The following is a 20,535-nucleotide window of genomic DNA, read 5'->3' as shown; positions in this document are numbered from 1 at the left end:
TAGTTAATTGAACAGAAATTATCTAAGACAGTTTTAATCCAAAGAATTTATAGGTTTATATTTACAAAACAATGACCTTCTTCTTCGCTTTAAACTCAATGGCCAATAAACTTAAGACCAACTGTAAAGTTGAAAGTTTATGTTAAAACAATAGATTTGCACCCACCTGAAATCCATTTTATGGAGATAGAAATACCTTAAGTAGCCCGATGACAATTTTCACGTACATTCGGTACGGCCTGATCGATATCATTAGAGAGCACAAGGTCTGTACAAACACAACGAGAAAAAAATACACCGACTGACCCGGAGCGCGCTGATATCGTAGTATATATAGTGTAAGTTAAATCAGAACCAGTGCACTTGTTTAAACTGCAGCCTCACTGTTGAATCAGATAGTAATTATCATATTGACAGTACTTGATTTTAAAGAATAAAAGCAAGTGTTTTTTTTTTCATAATATTGTTTAAGTACACTAATTTGGATAACTTAAAGAAGGCAGTAAATTGTAGGAGAAAACAATTAAACTGTAAGAAACAGGTAAGATTTTATACAATTACGTTAATTAAATTATTCACCTTAGATACTTATCAAACTAAATTAAACTAAATAAATTCTGTGCAATATTGCTATTACTGACTGATACTGAAGATAAAACGAGAACATCAAAATATCTTGATTGATGTTTAATTAGAACGGACTTGTTTTCGTTTACCGATAATTCTCCATCATACCTTAACACTTTTTCAAACAAAATATGTGAATTTTTTTAAATACATTTTTCAAGGGAAAATACTAAATTTTAGTGCCAAAACAAGTGTTCTTCTATTAGAGTTTAACACATATAAATGAAATTTGTACTGTATATATAATTTAATTTCATATCATTAATGTCACAATTTGATGTCCTCTCTCGAGGATAGCTTTCAGTATATGCTAACGTCTGCTGCTTCTAAACTGTCATTTACTCTAAGAATAAACGCATAATTATAATTTCGGGGCGTTCACGTTTGTTTCAATTTATTTGGTATGTTCCACTATTAAAATAAATTTTCTCTGAGGTTATTATCATAATTTGTTGACGCAGTATCAAAGCCGCTACCATCTCGAATATTCTCCACGTAGTCCACGTAGTTATTGAACTTTTCAACAGAATTGGGCAATACTCTAATTTAATACATATTTATTTTTGACAACTTTGATGTATTGCATTAGTACTGTTTACCCAAATTCATCATTTGAGCCGCACCATGAGAAAACCAACATAGTGCTTTTGCGACCAACATGGATCCAGACCAGCCTGCGCATCCATGCTGTTCGCTAACGGTTTCTCTAATTGCAATATGCTTTGAAAGCGAACAGCATGGATCCTGACCAGACTGCGCGGATTTCACCAGAAATAGCCTCCTGTTTGACATGTGTTCGTATTTTCTTTTCTTTTTAATAATGGATGTGATAAGTTCAGTTATAATAGCCTGTCATCTTTTCTATGTACATTTGTATATCAGTACGGCTCTGTCAACTGTTTATCCCTTATCATGCTGGACACGATTGATTCTGCCTTTGCGGCCAGTGTAGATCAAGATCTGCACTGTTCGCCATTCAGTCAGTATCTTTTTGGTAAGCACCCCTTTTAACAGTTAATGGTACTAGGCTACTGGCCAGATTGAAAGATACATAAGTTCATTATAGAAATTTAGCAGGGTAAGGGTTAATCACGTACAGTGACAAGTACATTTAGATCTTTCATATTTATTGTAATATTGGCAGCTACATTGTCTTAATTGTGTTATCAGACATAATTCATTGTGTCACTTTAATGACTGAAAGTTAATTAACAACTTTAAATGACCTGACTGCACCAATCAGTCTGAACGCATCCAGTCTGCAGTTATGTTAAACATGTTCATTAATCTGGATAGTAAAAGGTCCAAAGCGCTACTAGTATCTGCAAAAAGGTCCATGAAATCAAGATTCGGTTTTCAGTCTATTCATGAAGCAAGAACCCTCATGCCCCCTGACACAGACATAAGCTGAAGTGATTGATGGACTCCCAAAGGACTGAAAAATGTAATAACACTGAATCCAACTAGGTTGGACTTAATAAGTATCGATATTTAAATCAGCTTTCAAATGCGTTTCAGCAAGTTTTAGTGCACCATTATGTTCATTTGCATTTTGAATTTATGTAGTACATGTTAAACAAAGGCAATTTGAGCCTGTATGAAACTAGAGGGAACAGTTTTTTTTCTGTGATTGATCTGCAGATGTCTTATTGCGGTTTAATTTAAATTTGGTTTCATAATTATGAAAAAAAAATCCCCATCAAAAGTCTAATGATTCTTCAGCGCCATTTTGAACGCATTCAAGGCTCATCCATTTCCCTACATTTAAATATGAATAAAAGATGAAAAATGTAATAAATAGGTCTAGGCTGTAGATAAAAGTATTTCCCTAAAAACGTTTAAAGTTGGAATGCCAGTATAGAATTAGAACGTCTTTGCACTTTATGTTTTTACATTGATACCTATATACATTTACCTTGCACTACCATTTTGGTGCATCATTTGAGATGGAATAGAATAGCATTTGCTGTTCATGAAGGACCAACGAATACTTATAATAATAATTTGCAAAGTCGTGGTAACTGTGCACGTTTCATCTCTGAATAATGATGAATATATTTTCATATAATGAGATGTACATGCATCTAATCGTATTACCTTCTTAATATAGAACGACAGCGCTCTGTTTAATTTTAAATCTAAAGATATTGGTTGATGTATTCCGATTATAGAAGTTTCCGCTGAAGCAAGCTTAACATTAAATATTTACCCCTTTGAAAATTGACCCAATTCGCAACGTTGTAAAATGACCTTTTGATCAAAATTTAATGTTGACGGGGTCAATTCTCAACATTGAAAAAGGACCCATGGGGTCTATTTTCAACGGGGTCAGTATTTAATGTTACACCGGCACTAGCGCGAATGAGGGGCGTTGCACTTTTAAACCACTTAATTTAAGCGAGTCTCATCCGTCAAGTGTTTGTTATAGTCCCTAGACCTCTGGTACTTGATAGTAGCTATTATTTTTACTTGGTGGCATTCAACGTTTATGTCCAAAGGGTCCTCTGTGTACTTATTATTTTTTTTTGAATACATGTTCAGTTACACTTAAAGAGAAAAGAAGTTTCGCCAACCACCTTGGATATTTTTGTCTTTGCCCCTCATCGATGTGGGTTCGAGCCTCACTAGGGGCGTTGAATTCTTCATGTAAGGAAGCCATCCAGCTGGCTTACGAAAGGTCGGTGGTTTTACCCAGGTGCCCGCTCGTGATGAAATAATGCACGGAGGGGCACCTGGGGTCTTCCTCCACCATAAAAGCTGGAAAGTCGCCATATGACATATCATGTGTCGGTGCGACGTTAAATCCAACAACAAAAAAAAAAATTGTCTTTGGTTCGTTCACAATGTTGATCCTTTTTCTGTCACAGCTAGAAAAATTGGACGAATGATATTGTCAGTCTGAACTTAAAGACTATGGGTTTGAATAGTTTACTGCGTCCCGTCTCGACGGGTCGGTATTACGATGTGATTTTTGTTTTTGTTCAAAAACAAGGAAAATGACCGAAGCTTACGAATCCCATGGAAGCTTTTTTTACACAGCTTTCTGTGCGAGTAATTGCAAAGGTATTTGCAAGGTTCAAACACTTTTTTTTCAACACGATGGTAACCACTGCGAACATTTAAACTGGTGAAGCCTCTTTATGCACGTCTAGCCTTCTGTAGTAAATTAGATTATCAAAGTCTAGGTAAACAAATTTGTAAAGCTGATTAAGCATTTTGATAAATATTGACTATGAACAACACATTTTAACAATATCTTATTTTTTGCGACTATGTGTAACAGAAACGTAGTACCTTGCATCAGCATAATTCGAACAAAAAAGGATCTCAGTGCATGCACCTTATAAATATTTCCTTCGCAAGTACGTCCCATAAATCAAAGTAAAGTCTACTTAAGCACATAAATCATTAACTGTTAGCACGTTTAAGGCGACTCATTCAAATGTCTTAAGCGATTTTATTTTTTCTCTCACTGGGTACTGTGAAAGTTACCAGTGATACACTTATTGACATATGATTTTGCAAGCGAAATACTTGTAGAAGGGATTAAAACGTTGCAACGCTTTTGAAGTAATGGAGAAAATCAACACTTTTGCCTTATCTATCACTTCATTTAACTCCTGTACTGTTTTTCAGTGTCTTATATACATTCTGTTCTAAACTTGGTGCAATTGAACATGTTGAAAAATATCAGTCCAACTGTTGGCGAGTAGCTTTAAACTATTCAGAGTGTCTCCTATATTATGTTTACTACCATTGCTGTGGGAATTAGTTGCCCGACCTGTTTCCTTGTTTCCTGCTGAAATGTTTTATATTTACATGTATATATATATATGCAGCAAAATATGGCTTAATAGATCCCCCAACGTTTAGCGAAAGGAAGTAGTGATATAAGGTAACATAGTAAAACTACAATGTTTTCGTTATAAATGTATATGGTATATATGTTTGTTAGCTAATGACATTTTATTACTGTTATTAAACGAGTTAACATTACGTCAATAACATAAAATCCACCATATTAAGTACAACCTATACATTTTTTGTAAAATATTATCACAGCATTTTACACCGTGGTGGGAATGTACGCGTTGGTGGTTTAGTGCACGGAAAACATTCGCAAATATCGTCCTTTAATATTAACTAACATTTCAAAACATGTAGTTAGTTCTGTTAAATTTATGTTTTACTTATCAGAGATGAAAATATCGAAACATTTCAATTGTCATTTTAAGTGTTGATGGGTGATTGTCACCAGTGACATTTCAATATAACACTAGAATCCCGCCTTCAATGACACTGTCGTTGACGATTATATAAATAGTATTTTCAAAAAATTGACGTCTTCTTAACTGTACGAAGTCGGTTAAAAAACTTTAGCCCCCCCCCCCCTCCTTTTTTTTTTTTATAAAAAATCATGATTTGGCACCAGGACGCTTCCGTATTAAACAGAATCAGAACACGTGTTCGGGAAAATTTATTTAAATTTGTGCAATGTTCCACACATTACCTGTTCGTCATGATTTTGTTTATGTAATAATTTGCCTTAGCTTGATTAAGGTAGTGGACCCGGTACATTGCATACAGTTTATCTAGGTGATATGCTTTGCTTTTGTAATAGAAATATAGAAATAATTACAGTTGTATGTGTCCCTTGACCTTCACTTTTTTATCGGTGTGACGTCATTGTCCAAAGATTCATGAATAGCGAGTATGCATTTGTTAAAGCGGGATCAGTTGGCCTATTTTAGGGGCCGCTAAAGCTCATCAAACTTAATTTGTAGCATCTTTATTAGGCCTGCATCCAAGTTTATTCAGTTGGGACATTTGACCCCTTTTAGGGGCTGCTAGAACTAAAACTAGAAATGCCTTAGACAGCGTCTCATGAACAGCTTGATGGATCTTTGTCATACTTGGTCTGGAGAATCATTATAAGGTCCTCTTCCAAATTTATTTATATAGGAACTTGGGCCCTATTAGGGATCACTATAGCTAAAAGTAGATATGCCTTTCTTCGCATTAACCACTATAATGTAATGGGTTTTTATCAAACTTGGTGTGTAACAATATCGTATCCGCGCAGTCTGGCCAGGATCCATGCTGTTCGCTAACAGTTTCTCCAATTCCAATAGGCTTTAAAAGCGAACAGCATGGATCCTGACCAGACTGTGCGGATGCGCAGGCTGGTCTGGATCCATGCCGGTCGCAAACCCACTATGTTGGTTTTCTCATGGCACGGCTCACATGTATTTATTTTAGTCTAAAAATTTGATAATTAACAATAACTTGTAAGTGATCGGACATATCTTTCTAAAACTTTACAGAAATTTTAGAGAGCATGCGGACATACTTTCCCGAGAAGTGTCCACCCCGCTAAAACATTGTACAATGTATACATGAATGCAATTAACCTAGTCCATAAACGATATCAATTCACAATTTAGACTTTTATGTTGATAAATATTCTCCTTTGCCTTGGCGCCATGATTCTCCGTAATATTTGCAAGTTTTTGACCATCAATGTCACTATTATTTCCCACATGAAGTATTTTGTCGATTATACCTGTAATAATGCTAATAACAGTATTGACTTCAAAGGCGTTTAATTATTCATTATCATCATAACGTTGCGTACAAAATTTCTATAATATCATTTAGACATCTATAGCTTGTTTTTATGAGAGATGCAATGATGATGTGATTTTGCAGCAGACGTCAATACCGACTGTAGAAATATCTTAATTGAAAAACTGGCAAATGCGCGTGTTTGAGTTAAACCATTTTGCTTTGAATTTTAGCAATTAAACGTGTAATTGGAATATAAAACCTGCACTTTAATATAATAGGAGGCTGATTCTCGCTGAAAAATAAATACTTCATTCTGTAGGTTTCATTTTATATTTACGAAGAACCTGCCAATGTAAATGAACAAACATGATCTAGGTAAAATGAAAAATGTCAGTGGATTTTATTTTTGTTTCTTTAATTGACTTTGATCTAATTTCATAAGTTGTAGAGAGTGTAACCAACGCAGTTTGAATTACAGATATACAGCAAAGAATAATTTGAAATACTACAAAATCTCACTTCTACAGTAAATTGAACGGCCCGTTTTATCATGCACATTTTTGAAGGCTTCCTTACTTTTAAATGGAGTGATCTGCTATTGAGCTTTAAGGTGTCTGCTGCTTATCAAAGAAGTCGTCATCGTCACCGTATAACAAGTTCTTCTATGGAACGAACTAATTTTTCTAAAGAATCGGGATTAACTTTTATTGTAATGAGCTAATAGAAAACTTTGTTTGCAGATCGATAGAGTTGAGTTTATTAACCAATTTTTTTTTTTCAAACATAAGGCTTTTTAGGGAAAACTTTAAAAAGTTATTTTAGTCTTCTGTTTTGTCTAATGTACACAAATAAAGAATGTACAAATGCATACGATTAAAGCAAATTTAAATATCTTTCATTCATATTATCCATGTATATTGAAATTAGGGCGAAATAAATGTCAGGTATAAACTACCATCGTTATGATATTTGTCAGCGTATACATACATTTAATACATTTATAGGCAAAATTGATACATGGCTTGTTTAACTCAAAACAAGCTTTTTGTCAGGGATATATCTTTTGTAAAAAAGTGGTAATTATAAAACTGAAAGATGTTTCCGTTGAATTAAAAGATCAACATCGGTACCTTTCCAGACAAAAATATCATTTTATATTTTACAAACTTCTTAAATCTAGTCTAAATGCAGCTTCGACTAGTTTTTTAGTACGTTTACTGTAAATTACTGTAAATTAAATGTTTACACTAACATGTTTCAACTCAGGTAGAAATTTGACTTTGGGCAGAATTGGCATGTGGTACTTTTAAAAGTTTTATTTACACCATACATTTGTTCGTATTATACTGATGACTGAAAGTGTAATTAATGCGAATGTTTATGTTTTTTTTTTATATTTACAGTGCTTTTATATTTTAATATTGTACACAGTTTACCTAGGTATGACTGTGATGTTATTTGCTTTCTATGCTCCTACATTTTGTTTTTCATCATGTTTGAGACTTACTTTGCTGCCGTGTTGAGATAGTTGTATTTCAGTTTAAAGATCCATTTTATCTTTCAATATTTAAGTAAAATGCTCCGACGGTATCGTTTTAAAGTCTAAAATTGTATGCTTAAACATGTTCATGTGAATGTCTGCTTCCATTTATCTATGCAACGTCAAAAATTCTTTTTGCCAAAGTCTTGCATTTCTGTTTTTATCTTTTTGTCTCAGGTAAATGTTTAAAAGCATTCTACTCACGTTCATCTACATCTCAGACTAGAGTCTAAACACACTCTAAAAATGAAAGTCACAAAACGACACTAAATTCGTTATATTAAGAACTTTCATTCCATGTGCTGATCACTATATAAGCATTCAACACAATTCTTTTTCCCCCATGTTTTTGCCAGTGCTTATACCCTGGGGTGTGAGATGTCCCACGTGCTGAAATCAATGAATGAATGCGGAAATTCATACGCTACTATAAAGAAGATAGTGCTTGAAAGAAAAGCATCTGTTTTATTGTATTTCTTCTATTACTGAACAATACGGTATGCAAGAACAAGAATCTGTCAAGAGTCGAAGATGCGGATGGAAATTGTAACTGTATCGCGGTTACTCGGCAAAGCCTCGTTACCGCCTGAGCTTTCCATTTTGTATCCGCTATGTATCTCCTAAACCCCTTGAAGGATTTTAATAAATTCATTGATGTCTTCATACATAACTATAAAATCAATGCTTCCATCCAATACCATCAACCCTTTCACTATCCATAACAGCGGCGGGCGGGGGATATAGCTATCTTTCAGACTGCCTTGTTTTCTACAAAGCATTTTTGTTTCTAAATGAGCTAAACGAAAAATAAATTGTACTTTTAAACATTTAGTACTTCATCGGTAATTAATATTATTTAAAGCCCACACGTACATTAAAACGCAAACACGTACGTAAAAACGCCCAATCGCACCTGAAATAATTCCTGTTTCGTTCAGCAAACATCCTTTTTAGGACAAAAATAATTTAGAAAACATAGTCTTTAACCTGATCAATCTTAGTAAATTTGAAATACAAGAAAACCGCAGACAATAAACTGCAGTCCATATTACATGAAAGAGGAAAACAAATTTATCCAATTGTATCTTCGCTGATTTATTAGCTTTTCAGATTTTTCACAATTGTTTTTTCCGTGTCGCTTTTTATGCCATCATAATAATGGGAAACATTTTAATGTCAAAGAGGATGCAACCTATGCTACCGTTTCATTAAAACGCGTAAAAAAATATATATATAAAAACAACTGACATGCTGGTTTTGTTCATAATACTGGGTGGCAACACATCATATGCATCACGTGCGTAAATATTGAAGAAGGTGAAGATAACTCATGTCATTATGACATTGTGCTTGCAAAAAAAAAACAATCACACACATTAATATGATATAAAACAGCTGTTCATATTTCTGCTATCAAAGTAATAAACAATTACAAAAACAAAAAATCTTTAATGAATATATTAATGCAGATTACAATGCATCTTTGTCTAGAGCTTCGTTGTTAGTCTGTGTTCAGACCCTATGTTTTGTTCACAGGAGACAACTCCCAAGGCTGTTCAAATTTTATATGATTATGTCCCTTTTCTTCTCAAACCATAGCAAAGAAATTTCGGTCGGAATATATAAGAGAAATGATTTAAAAAATTAAAAAATAAAATCTTTATTCTCACGTAATACATACAATAAATAATGTTACAGTAACATATATGAGCCGCACCATGAGAAAACCAACATAGTGCATTTGCGACCAGCATGGATCCAGACCAGACTGCGCATTCGTGCAGTCTGGTCAGGATCCATGCTGTTCGCTAACGGTTTCACTAATTGCAATTGGCTTTGGAAGCGAACAGCATGGATCCTGACCAGCCTGCGCGGCTGGTCGCAAATGCACTATGTTGGTTTTCTCATTGTGCGGCTCAGTTATTTACAATTAGAAATGCACTACGCCGTTCCATGTAGTATTGCACAGTTACATCTGCATCAATGCTTTTACAAAGCAATACAACCGAACCAGTTTTGCTAATCCATAAGTATCTTATTAAAAAAAAAAAAAAAAAAAAAAAAAAAAAATATATATATATATATATATATATATATATATATATAAAAACAACAACTACATAAAACAATAACGTGTACTATCATTACACACGCGTTAAAAAAGATTATTTAGTTGATAGCCGGACTACTTCGTTGTTTGCAAATTAATTAATGTAATCGTAAAACTCTCTTAAATCACGAAATAGTACTAGTATGTCTTAAGATGAAAGGCAGTGAAAATCAGTTTTAAATAATTTAAATTGACTAAGTCATTATAACTAAAGAGAATATCGTAGGAAGTAATAAAATCATAAAAAATGTTTGGTATTTTAGTACAGGGACATTTCCTTTTATATAAAACAAGCTGTCTTTGAAAGCGATATGTCTTATTTTCGTGTTTGTCACCCAGTTCTCCTAGCCTGACTGTTAAAATACAACTATGCATTGAAATACATTCGCCTTCAATGAAGGTTGGGGGGGTTTGGTAGAAACCTTACACTATTCACATTAAGAATGAAACATTGCCGTTTTTTATTACGTGATTTTATCAATAAAGAAAATCCTTCGCTGATTAATAAGATTTGGTTACTTGCACAATAAAGCTAGCATAGAGCGTCCTTAAACATTCTGTATGAAGCTTGTATCTCTGTAAAATGTACTAATTGAAGTGAACATTTGAAAACAAAGGCCACGATTGCATGACTAAAAAACTGAATTGAAGGATATCGTTGGAGCTGAAAGCGGTCGTTAGTTACCTCTTGTTTAGTAGAGGATAATCGCTCGTGTTTAAAGCTTTCAAATATATATCTTCTCGATTTGATAAGTGGTAAGACGACATTCGGATGATATAATTTACGAGGACAGTTTGAGGACATTATGCATGTCAAATGAGGTCTTTGGCATACAGTAATAGATGATTAATAGACGTCCAATGTCAATGAAATGTGCAAGATCGGCTTAAGACAATGTTGTACATATGACATGCAGGGTTAGGTTGGTACAAATATTTAAAGTGAGTATTACTTTAATGTTGCTTGATAAATGTGTGTTCTTTTCTATTGGTAAATTTTGTATGTTGTAAATTATTTTACACGATTTTCTCGAGTGTATGTTAATTTAATCACGCAGCCCTTACTCATATAGTGGACGCAACTTGACCGATGGTGACCTTTGCATTATAATAATGTAGGCAAAACCTATTATTGAAAGGAGTGTACGTAACACGAGCTGCACGAGAAAGGAACATAGATTTGTGTAATATAATAGTATGAAGTTTTAACAGATCAATGTAAATATATATACTTTGATGCTGCACTGTATACAGAATACTTCCATTAAATATCCGGCTACCTAAGCACCTTGATTTCTACATAAATAATCGATATGAATATCAGCCTAGGTCAACATCGCGGTCAGTTGCGACTACTATACTGTCTATTGAAACGATTGAGAAAACGAAATCTTACAATACAATGGTATCCATTGTTTATGCAGCATGTAACTTAATAGTTTATGATTTCGTAATTAAATGTTGGTAATATTCAACTTCGTATGTTAAGGTCATATCGAATTGCTAAATTATTGCAATATAATTATTTTGTCAGCAAAAATTAAAGAAACTGCTGATAAAAAATTCAAACGCTTTGCAGAAGTATTTATTTGTAATCAGATCCTAATACAGATTTCACAATTTAGTAATTTTTGTAAAAGCAGCATGTAGATGTAACATACAAGATTAAGAAAGTTTAAGGTGGTGGGAATCGCATACGGAGGATATGTAATTTGCCGATTGTCATTACGGGTCCACTACCTTAACATCAATAATTGCAATAACCTCGCACGGTACGGGTACGTGCTCCAAAAAGCTTTTAAACGTGTTGGATGTTCAATAGTTTATCTGAGTAGTTCGCAACATATTAATGTACATTTCTTTGAATAAAATTTGACCTTAAAAGGGTAATTTTGTTAAGTTTTACAGCGATGAAAATCTAAACAAAATTTCTGTGATAAAGGACATTCTTTATTGATAAATAGCATACAAAGATTGAAATTGAGCTAAATCTTATTGAAATTATGTTGGGGGATATTCGTAAAAGTTTACTTTTTTTCTAATCTTCGCGAACAGAATGAGTTTCAGATTCAAAACAGCCATGCATATCATCAGTATCTTTCGAATGGATCACATGTAGGTGTTAACATCTTGCAAGGAAAGAAATCAGGGACTTTCGTTGTTTGCACTTTATCTTCAAAACACCAGAAATGACCTAATATCTTAGCAAAAGTCGCCCATTTGGACAACCGGTGGCTCAGGTACAAACGAACGTTAGAGATATTCTTGGTGTTCATGGACAGACAAGGCCGCATCGAAAGAGGGTTAAATATCTATCCATCTGAAAAGAGTGAAACATTAATATCCATCTGGCAACTTAAATACCACACCTTCGAATTTATACCAGGTTTAGATATTTTAGCAGAACTTTATCTTCTATCATAGTCGTTTTTTGCATAAGGCAGAGATTGGTGTAATTTTCACGACGACCGAAACTTGATACGATCCCTCTATGTGAAGCGCTCGTCTCAGAGTTTGATGTGACCCGCGACATAATAGATTTCGTAACTATACACAACCCTTTCCAAAGATTTTGAGTGATAGTGATACATCGGCTGGTTGAGAAAGATTTAGTTAAATTGATTGCTTTGTTCATACCCAGTCAGTTAATCTAATCATTGCTACACGAACCATTAAGGCCTCACCAAATTAAGAAGTTGTTCATCTGATTTTGCCGCTCGTATATTTTCAGAAACATAAAAAAAATAATATTTTATGCATGCTGCAAAAAGCTTTTAAACATGTTGGATGCTTATAATTTCAGTCCCAGATTGTTCTAAAATGGACTTAAAGCACAATAGATACATTTCGTCTATAATATATCATGACACATATATTTAGTTGCATTAAAGTTATTTCCCTTTATGGAGGTACGCCATTTTCTTCGAATGTTTACCAAATTGAGTTGCTACAAAAATCGTATTTATTTCATTGAAAATTTGATGAAAACACACACTAGTTTATTTCGGCCAAGTTAGATAACTAGCCAAATCGGCCCAGGCCCTTGAAACTTGTTTCTTTTTTTATAATAAAAGCACTGAAAGTCTGATAAGGCAGTTGTGGGAGACATGCGCTTTTCTCAAATGCAGCTCTAGTTTTTAATGTAAGGTTTTTATTAGTTAATCGAGAGCCAAAACAAGACAAATATATTTCTTCGCTCTTCGCTCGCCCCTGATTTTCTAAAAAAAAAATTAAAAAAAAAATAATTTTTTTTTTGCTCGCCGCCTCAATTTTTTTCAGAAAAAAAGTTCGATGAACAACTTTTCAGTTTGGTGTGGCCTAAGGAGAATAGTCTGCGGAATATTTGGCTATCCGAAATATAAAAATCTTTCAGCATAGTCTGTCAGCGACATGGGACAATTTTGATTGCTAAATATATAAAAACGTAGGCGCAATCCCGGGATCATATATCAATGCGGTCTGACACAGGGAATGTGAAAACACCGTACTAAATATACCTAAATTGTTTCAGGGCAAAATAAAATACAACTGTTGAAACACTTCAATATTTAATAGAGTATATCTGATATCCATAAGTTGTTTCTTCGTTACTTAGAATCCATTAAATTTAAATAATACGGTATGGCTGTTGTTATACCTGCTTTTGTTTAGAGTAGACGTGAAATATGGAAACATTAATAATATTTAAGCCGTAGAACTGCATTAATCTGGGAAATCCCTTACCCCTGCAAATAATGTACTCGCGCCTAATTCACTAAAACTAATAAATTTTTGTTTGCGGTTGTAAATGGGAAATATACTTCTTTTTGGAAATAATAATATACTTGTGAAAATTAACAAAGTTTCAACCAGACAAAAGTTTAATACATTGTTAAATTTAAAAATGACAGATTGAGATGAGTAAGACAAAACATTTCTGAAAGGTGTGTTTATCTAAATTTGTAAATACATGCATAGTCAAGGCAGTAAGTAAATTCGCTGACTTAATTGGTTTTTAATTTATTGCCTTAGCATGTGGTCCTTAAGTTCGCAATATATTACTACAACAAGGTTTGATAATTTATTATTTACAACAAAACATGTAGTGTTTTATTATGGCTGTTTATTCTGTGAGAAAACAATAAATATTGTACTGGTTATGAAGTGTACTCTACCGGGTAGTAAATTTACCCACTTCCTCCTGCTGGGAATAGAAATCAAATAATTTATTATTCATTAACCGGTAGGAGACACTCTTAACTGTCCCTTGTTGACTTTTCTTGCATTTTTAATCCTGAACGATATTTTGCCCAGGTACACTGTCAAGCGATATAGTGCACTGGCACAGTGTCAAGGTCACTCGGTAGATCAAAACGAAAATTGCATAAGTTAAGGAAAAAAGCTACGTGGTGCATTTTACACAATCAAATCCAAATATTCTTTAAAATAGGTTCTGACATGGGTCCGTTATTTATCATCGTACCAATAATATTTGTGAAAAGATCCTTTTGAAGCACAGAACACAACCAAGCAATGAAATATCTGACTTGATCTGATTAAATCTGTTCGTGAGAGGTAATGAAATGTGCATCACCCCTCACGCCACCTAGCACTTAATTTGAAAATAATTTCAAAGGCAAATAAGTAAAAGAAATGATCAATGATTGATTGAAATTATGATTATCATATATAACTGATGCTAATATATGCGAAACACCTAATATAATAAGTAGCCTGTTCTGGATGAATAACAGAATAACAATAACAGAAAGACAGTGTAGCAAGGTTTTACATGTAGCCTTGACCGCTGAGCCTTGGTCCATTTTTGTCTTTGAAAAGGAAGTCATTGAATACACACAACATTAAGTACAAAGCTATTTTGATAAAATCTTATGGGCCACCATTAACGAAACTTGATACATTTTCGTTCTTTATCTAAATGATGTAATGTAGTACATTTGAGTTCATCAATTTAAGATTGCTAAATCAACGTGCATTTTACGTTTGTTTCAACTTCTGAGTTAAATTTCATTAGTGCAAATTTACAAACCGAACTTTGCATCAATTATGTCTTTACATAAACCGATGAGCAGACCTATTTTACAATTAAGCTAATTGGAAAAAGCGCACGACCGTGCGAAATAGGTTCAAACTTTGTTCTGCATCGAGCAATAAAGAGGTCTCTGGTATATTATAAGAATATTTCACTTGATGAAGATGCAGATGAAAATATCTGATGCAAGGGTAACTGTTTATGCGGTAACGAGGCCCGCCGAGTTACCACAAGACAGTTACCCGAGAGCCAGCTATATTATTTCAATCTGCACCTTCAACTAGCGATAGATTGTTTTCGTTGCATGCCTTATCCTTCAATTAATAGAAGAAATAAAGTAAAACGAATGTTTTTCTTTTAAGCACTATTTTATTACTGTCGCGTATGAATTTACGCATTCATTCATGAATTACAGTGAGCCATCTTGCACCTAAGGCTGTAAGACGAGTTTTTTTCCAAGAAAATCCTGTCCGGCATGCCAGAAGATTATGATCTTGCTTTGCATAAACTGGAATTTACTGTTTAAATGAAACTGATTGTGTTTTGATGCATGATGATGATTATGATCTAATAAAGTTAGATCTATTTACTTCTACTTCATAACGGCCAGAACTTTGGAAGTTTAAAAGATAAATATTACATCTAGGATTGATTTTGAATGAATATCACTTGCAAAAATGTACAAATAAAATCATATGATCACTTTAGCTTTAAATTATAAAGACTTTGGTTACCTACGCTAAAGTTTACTTTCATTTTTGAATTTTAAATTTCATACAACATTGTTTTCGCTACTGTACATACCAGAATTTTGAAAACACAAGTTTACTTTGTTTTGATTTTAACGGTTTCTCACTAGTGTTCGATAGTCTTGTGTTATCAATAATGTTAAGTTATTTACACGGGTTCTTAAGATGTTATGTTATGTTATTTTTTGCGGAATACTTTGTTAAAGGTGGTCAAGCACATTGAAACACAATTTTTTAACATTTTGCAGTTTTCGTATATTTTGTTAGAGATTAATTTAAGGACAAAATGACTAATTACATAGTTTAAAGAAAAACACTATTAGAAATGTATAATGTATTAATTTTTATGAGTATTTGTATACACAACAATTAATGAGACTGAAATCAAATTACAAATTTTGGAAAATTGACAAAATTCTTGAGGCATGGAATTTTGAAGTTCGTAAATGAAAAATGAACACGTAGACATGTACAATTAATGAAGTATGGTATATTTGTTTAATGATGTTTAGTAATAGACCGCCAAAAGATATTGTCATTACGTTTCCCATCTTAGTACAAAAGAATGCATATTTCGAGGGCTGAGCACAAAACTATCATAATTGTATATAAATAAAGAACAAGATACATTAGTTTCGCGTTCAGTCCTCAATATACTATTTGTGCATATTCTTCGCTCACAGACACTTGCCAGATTTATATCTGGCATTAAGGAATTACCCGGAAGAAAGCGAAAACCGGTAATAAATATTTATGAATAGAACCATCACGAGGTTTTCAGTTAAAAAACTTCAAAATACCCTTGAAACTTTACTCTTTTCGAAAAAAAAAGTTAATCTTAAATGACAACTTTGACCACATGCATTTGTCATTAAGTTTATACCACCTTCTTAAAATAGATTGTTTACCTAATTTTGATATGAAGGTGAAAGTCATATTACACAGGAAAACGTAAACCAATCTTTTTAACAAATCGAAACCTACTTCCTTTGTTGTTCTTTTATGTTATACTTTAGAATTTCGTACTAATTAACCCGTACCAGTATCGAGTTGATTGTCAAAACGCATTGTACTTTCAAGCATTCATTAATTACAAAATACTTTGGAAATATACAATCGCTCTTCCCTCCATCCTGAGTTTATTGTACGAGGGATGATCCAGAAATAATTTAACTGCGTCTATGGCGCATTAATTCATAATTTTCATCATCAAGTTGCACGATAATTCAATTTCTGATAACACGGGTAAATCGTGGTTTCAAGGATTGGTTCGTTTTGAGTACGTTTACTACGACACGCTAAAACAATTTCTGTTTCTCAGGATGTAATGTAATTTAATGCAATATGTTAATCAGAACAAAAAAAAAAATAACTAAAAACAACCGCCAATTACAACTATTGCGTCAAATCCATTGAAGTTATAATGATGTGAAATTGTGTCTTCTGTCGATTGCCAATAAAAGTTTACTGTAAAATGTCGTTGTTGTTGTAAAATGTCAGTTTCTGTCACCAATAACGTCCGTGTGTCGTTCGCCGTTACCATGCTTTCCCTGAATGTCGGTATCTTGAGAAGTATGAAATATATTTCAATGATATTTTCGAAAATAATGGTAAAAGAACAAGGTAATCTGGCATGAACTTTTGTTGTTTTCTTTTTATTAAACACGTTTTTGTGACACCAGTGACTGTACTTCTTGACCAAACCTCTTAAACCGGACGACCTTGGCTTGTATTTGATTCCTTCACCAGTCGATTCCTTTCTTTTCTGTTTAAAGATGCATTTTAAACAGCGGTTTGAAAATATTTTGAACGTTTAAGGTTGATCAAGAAATAGATAAGCTTAAAATGTTTCTTGTTCCTTTTCTCATTTCTGAAAGTAGGAATTTTAGGACTTCGTGTGTAAATCAAGGATTTTCCAACGCCAAAGGTGAGCATGGAATGGAAACCGCTGTCCCAAGGGCTGGAAAGTACCTACCATACTTAGGCAGACATGTTCGTTCATATTTCTTGCATACTGTTTATTTCATTTCAACATTTTTAAGGTTATAATAAATAAAAAATCGCTAACACATCATGACGGCATTACTTCAAATTATGACGTCAATATTTGCACACTCGGGTAGCTTCTTTTCCCTCTCCGTACTTATACTTAAGAAGGTCTCCTACACAAATAGTCTTGTTCTTCACCGGTAGGTAGGTAAGGATACATTTTAATCTACATCTAATTGCCGGTAAATCTTGAAACCTATTTTGGCATGCTTTGTACGAATATTATTCACCATATACGTGTAATAAAATAATAATTATTGATGATAAATAAGGAAGGCCAAGACCACACAAAACTTCTTAGTTTATTTAAAAAAACAATTGAATCAAGGTCCTATAAAAACTAAAATGTGTATTTTGCAAATTTTAATGTTTTTTTGTTGTTTTTTTTTTTCTTGAGAATAAATTGAAAGTGTTAATATATATGATTACTTATTTAAAGCACAACCTTACAGATGAAAGTATACAAATGTAGAAGCCAAGTAGATTATAATATGAGCCGCGACATGAGAAAACCAACATAGTGCGTTTGCGACCAGCATGGATCCAAACCAGCCTGCGCATCCGCGCAGTCTGGTCAGGATCCATGCTGTTCGCTAACAGTTTCTCTAACTCCAATAGGCTTTGAAAGCGAACAGTATGGATCCTGACCAGACTGCGCGGATGCGCAGGCTGGTCTGGATCCATGCTGGTCGCAAACGCACTATGTTGGATTTCGCATGGCGCGGCTCTACATTCAGTATCTACCGAGACTCAGTTTTAATTAGCACTATGCACAATCTTAAACGTCTTGTAGACATGATGTTGATACGACATGGCATTTTTAACCGTTTCAACCATTTCAGAATGAGGATGTAAAACAAAAACCTTTTAACCTAATACTGTTTGGGAACAGATATGACTAAGTAAATATTTGTTTAAAACTAAATTTGTCATTGGCTGAAGGTGTTATCGGGATGAACTAACAAATCCATACGGTCAAATACTTGGATAAGTGGGTTAACTGAGTAAAACTCTGATATCTATTGAAACATTAATATGTTACAAACAGTGTCGATCAGTGCACATTTTGTTTGAACGGAAGGTTTTAAATAGGATTTTTCACAAACGTATATTTTTTACCGGTAAAGCATTATTTTGTGACATTACTGCACTCGTGCATCTCTTTCATGCGACAGACATTATAAAAAGCATATTGATAAATCATAATTAATGTAATCGTACATAGCAAGTGCAGATGTACCTTGAGTAGCAAGTCCTTTGATAAAATATTGTCTTACATTTACGGCGAATAGATATCATTTCGCATAACGCCACAAATTATCTACCGGTTATTCATAAAGATAAATCAAGGAATGCATGTTTACTCCCATTCATCACAACATATCATCCATCTATGGTATTTCTAACAAAGTATATTTTTGTCTTTTAATTTTATTTCATTCAAGACCCACCACAACCTAATGACCTACTTTTCCCTCCCACATGAACTTCGTGAAAATCATTCCGATAATGATGGTATTACACAGCTATATTGCATAATGACAGGTGGACAATTAAGGCCCTCCCGGAATTAATGTACTTTTACAACTTCATATGCAAGTTCATTCAGTTAATCTCTTTTCAGTATAGGTTTTAAATCATAGATAAATAACTACCTTATACCGTAAAAACAAAGTGTGGTCTAAACACAGTTCTGTATATAAAATACTGTGCATAGTGTTACATTTATTCAATAAATGTTTAGACATTAAACACATTGTCTTGGTCTTATATATATCACAAGATACGTGTATTTCTCAATTTTCATGCAAATCATATATAATTACCATCATCGGGATACAAGGGAATACAATTATTCTGTGGCGCGTCTTTAATAAACATCAAACGAATATGAAAATTGAAGATGTAGTTGCATTTTTAACATGCACATTTGTCAAAACTTAAGAATCAGTATCTGCAAAAGTTCTAAGAGATTGACACACAAATCTAAAGTGATTTAAGGAAAACTGAATTTTAGTCTTTTTTCTATGGGAGAAAATAACTATTCGAAAATATGTGCCTATACTAGCTGTTATAATTACGTTGCGCGATTTAGTTGTGCGTCGTGTGTGCGCGTTTGTGTGCGTGTTTTGAATATTGTGTCCGACATGCACAATAGGATTTAAAAATAGCTTGGCACCACTATTACGAGACAATGTGTCGCGTGCATGACCAATATTCTTAGCCACACTTGGAAGCCAGAGATTCCCTGACATTTTAATTATTTTTATGCCCATAAACCTTAGCAACACCACTAACATACTCAGTCCTCTACATTATGTCATGGACATACTTGGAGGTTAAAGGTCTATGGTAGCTTTTCATGTGCGGCTTATAATTTTTTATGCCTGGATTGAAAATAAGACAACGAAGAGCGCGCAACACTCGGATGCGCAGGCTGGTTTGGATTCATGCTGGTCGCAAATGCACTATGTTGGTTTTCTCATGGTGCGGCTCATTTAAGTATCGATGCTTCTCTTTGAGATATGCATATTACATAGCAGATCTGAAAATAGCATAATAATTAATTAGATTGTAAAATAATATTGTTTCATTAAGTAATATTTACTCAAACCTGGGTTTATGAAGAGAAAGATATAGAAAAAAATTATTTTTTGTTTCACTTAAACAGGGCCTGGTTCCACATAATCGATTTTCCTCATTCTTGTATTTCCCGACAAATTATTTCATGGTGTACTCTATGGAACGCTCATTGCATCTTTGCATCGATTGGTCAGGGTTACTCGGTACATTGCAATTAAAAGTCAAAGGAAAGCAGTTCAAAGTACCGCCATTTGGTGCGAAACCTTAACATTACTTT

The 20,535-nt window shown here is 33.6% G+C and overlaps 1 protein-coding gene across 3 annotated transcripts in view; it reads left to right on the top strand.

Moving 5' to 3' along the window:
- Window positions 1-248: 248 nt before the first annotated feature.
- LOC123548333 (alpha-tocopherol transfer protein-like) overlaps window positions 249-20,535 on the top strand; it is a 36,503-nt gene continuing 16,216 nt past the window's right edge. The window contains exon 1 of one of the 3 annotated variants that reach the window (XM_045335518.2): window positions 249-338. The gene's annotated coding sequence lies outside the window, so the exon portion shown is untranslated. The other 2 variants (XM_045335516.2, XM_045335517.2) reach the window with 2 other exon arrangements.

The sequence above is a fragment of the Mercenaria mercenaria genome, chromosome 6, assembly GCF_021730395.1.
Source record: "Mercenaria mercenaria strain notata chromosome 6, MADL_Memer_1, whole genome shotgun sequence".
Lineage (NCBI taxonomy): Eukaryota > Metazoa > Mollusca > Bivalvia > Venerida > Veneridae > Mercenaria > Mercenaria mercenaria.
Note: the sequence above shows the minus strand (reverse complement) of the source record. Positions and strands in the feature narration are given on the sequence as shown.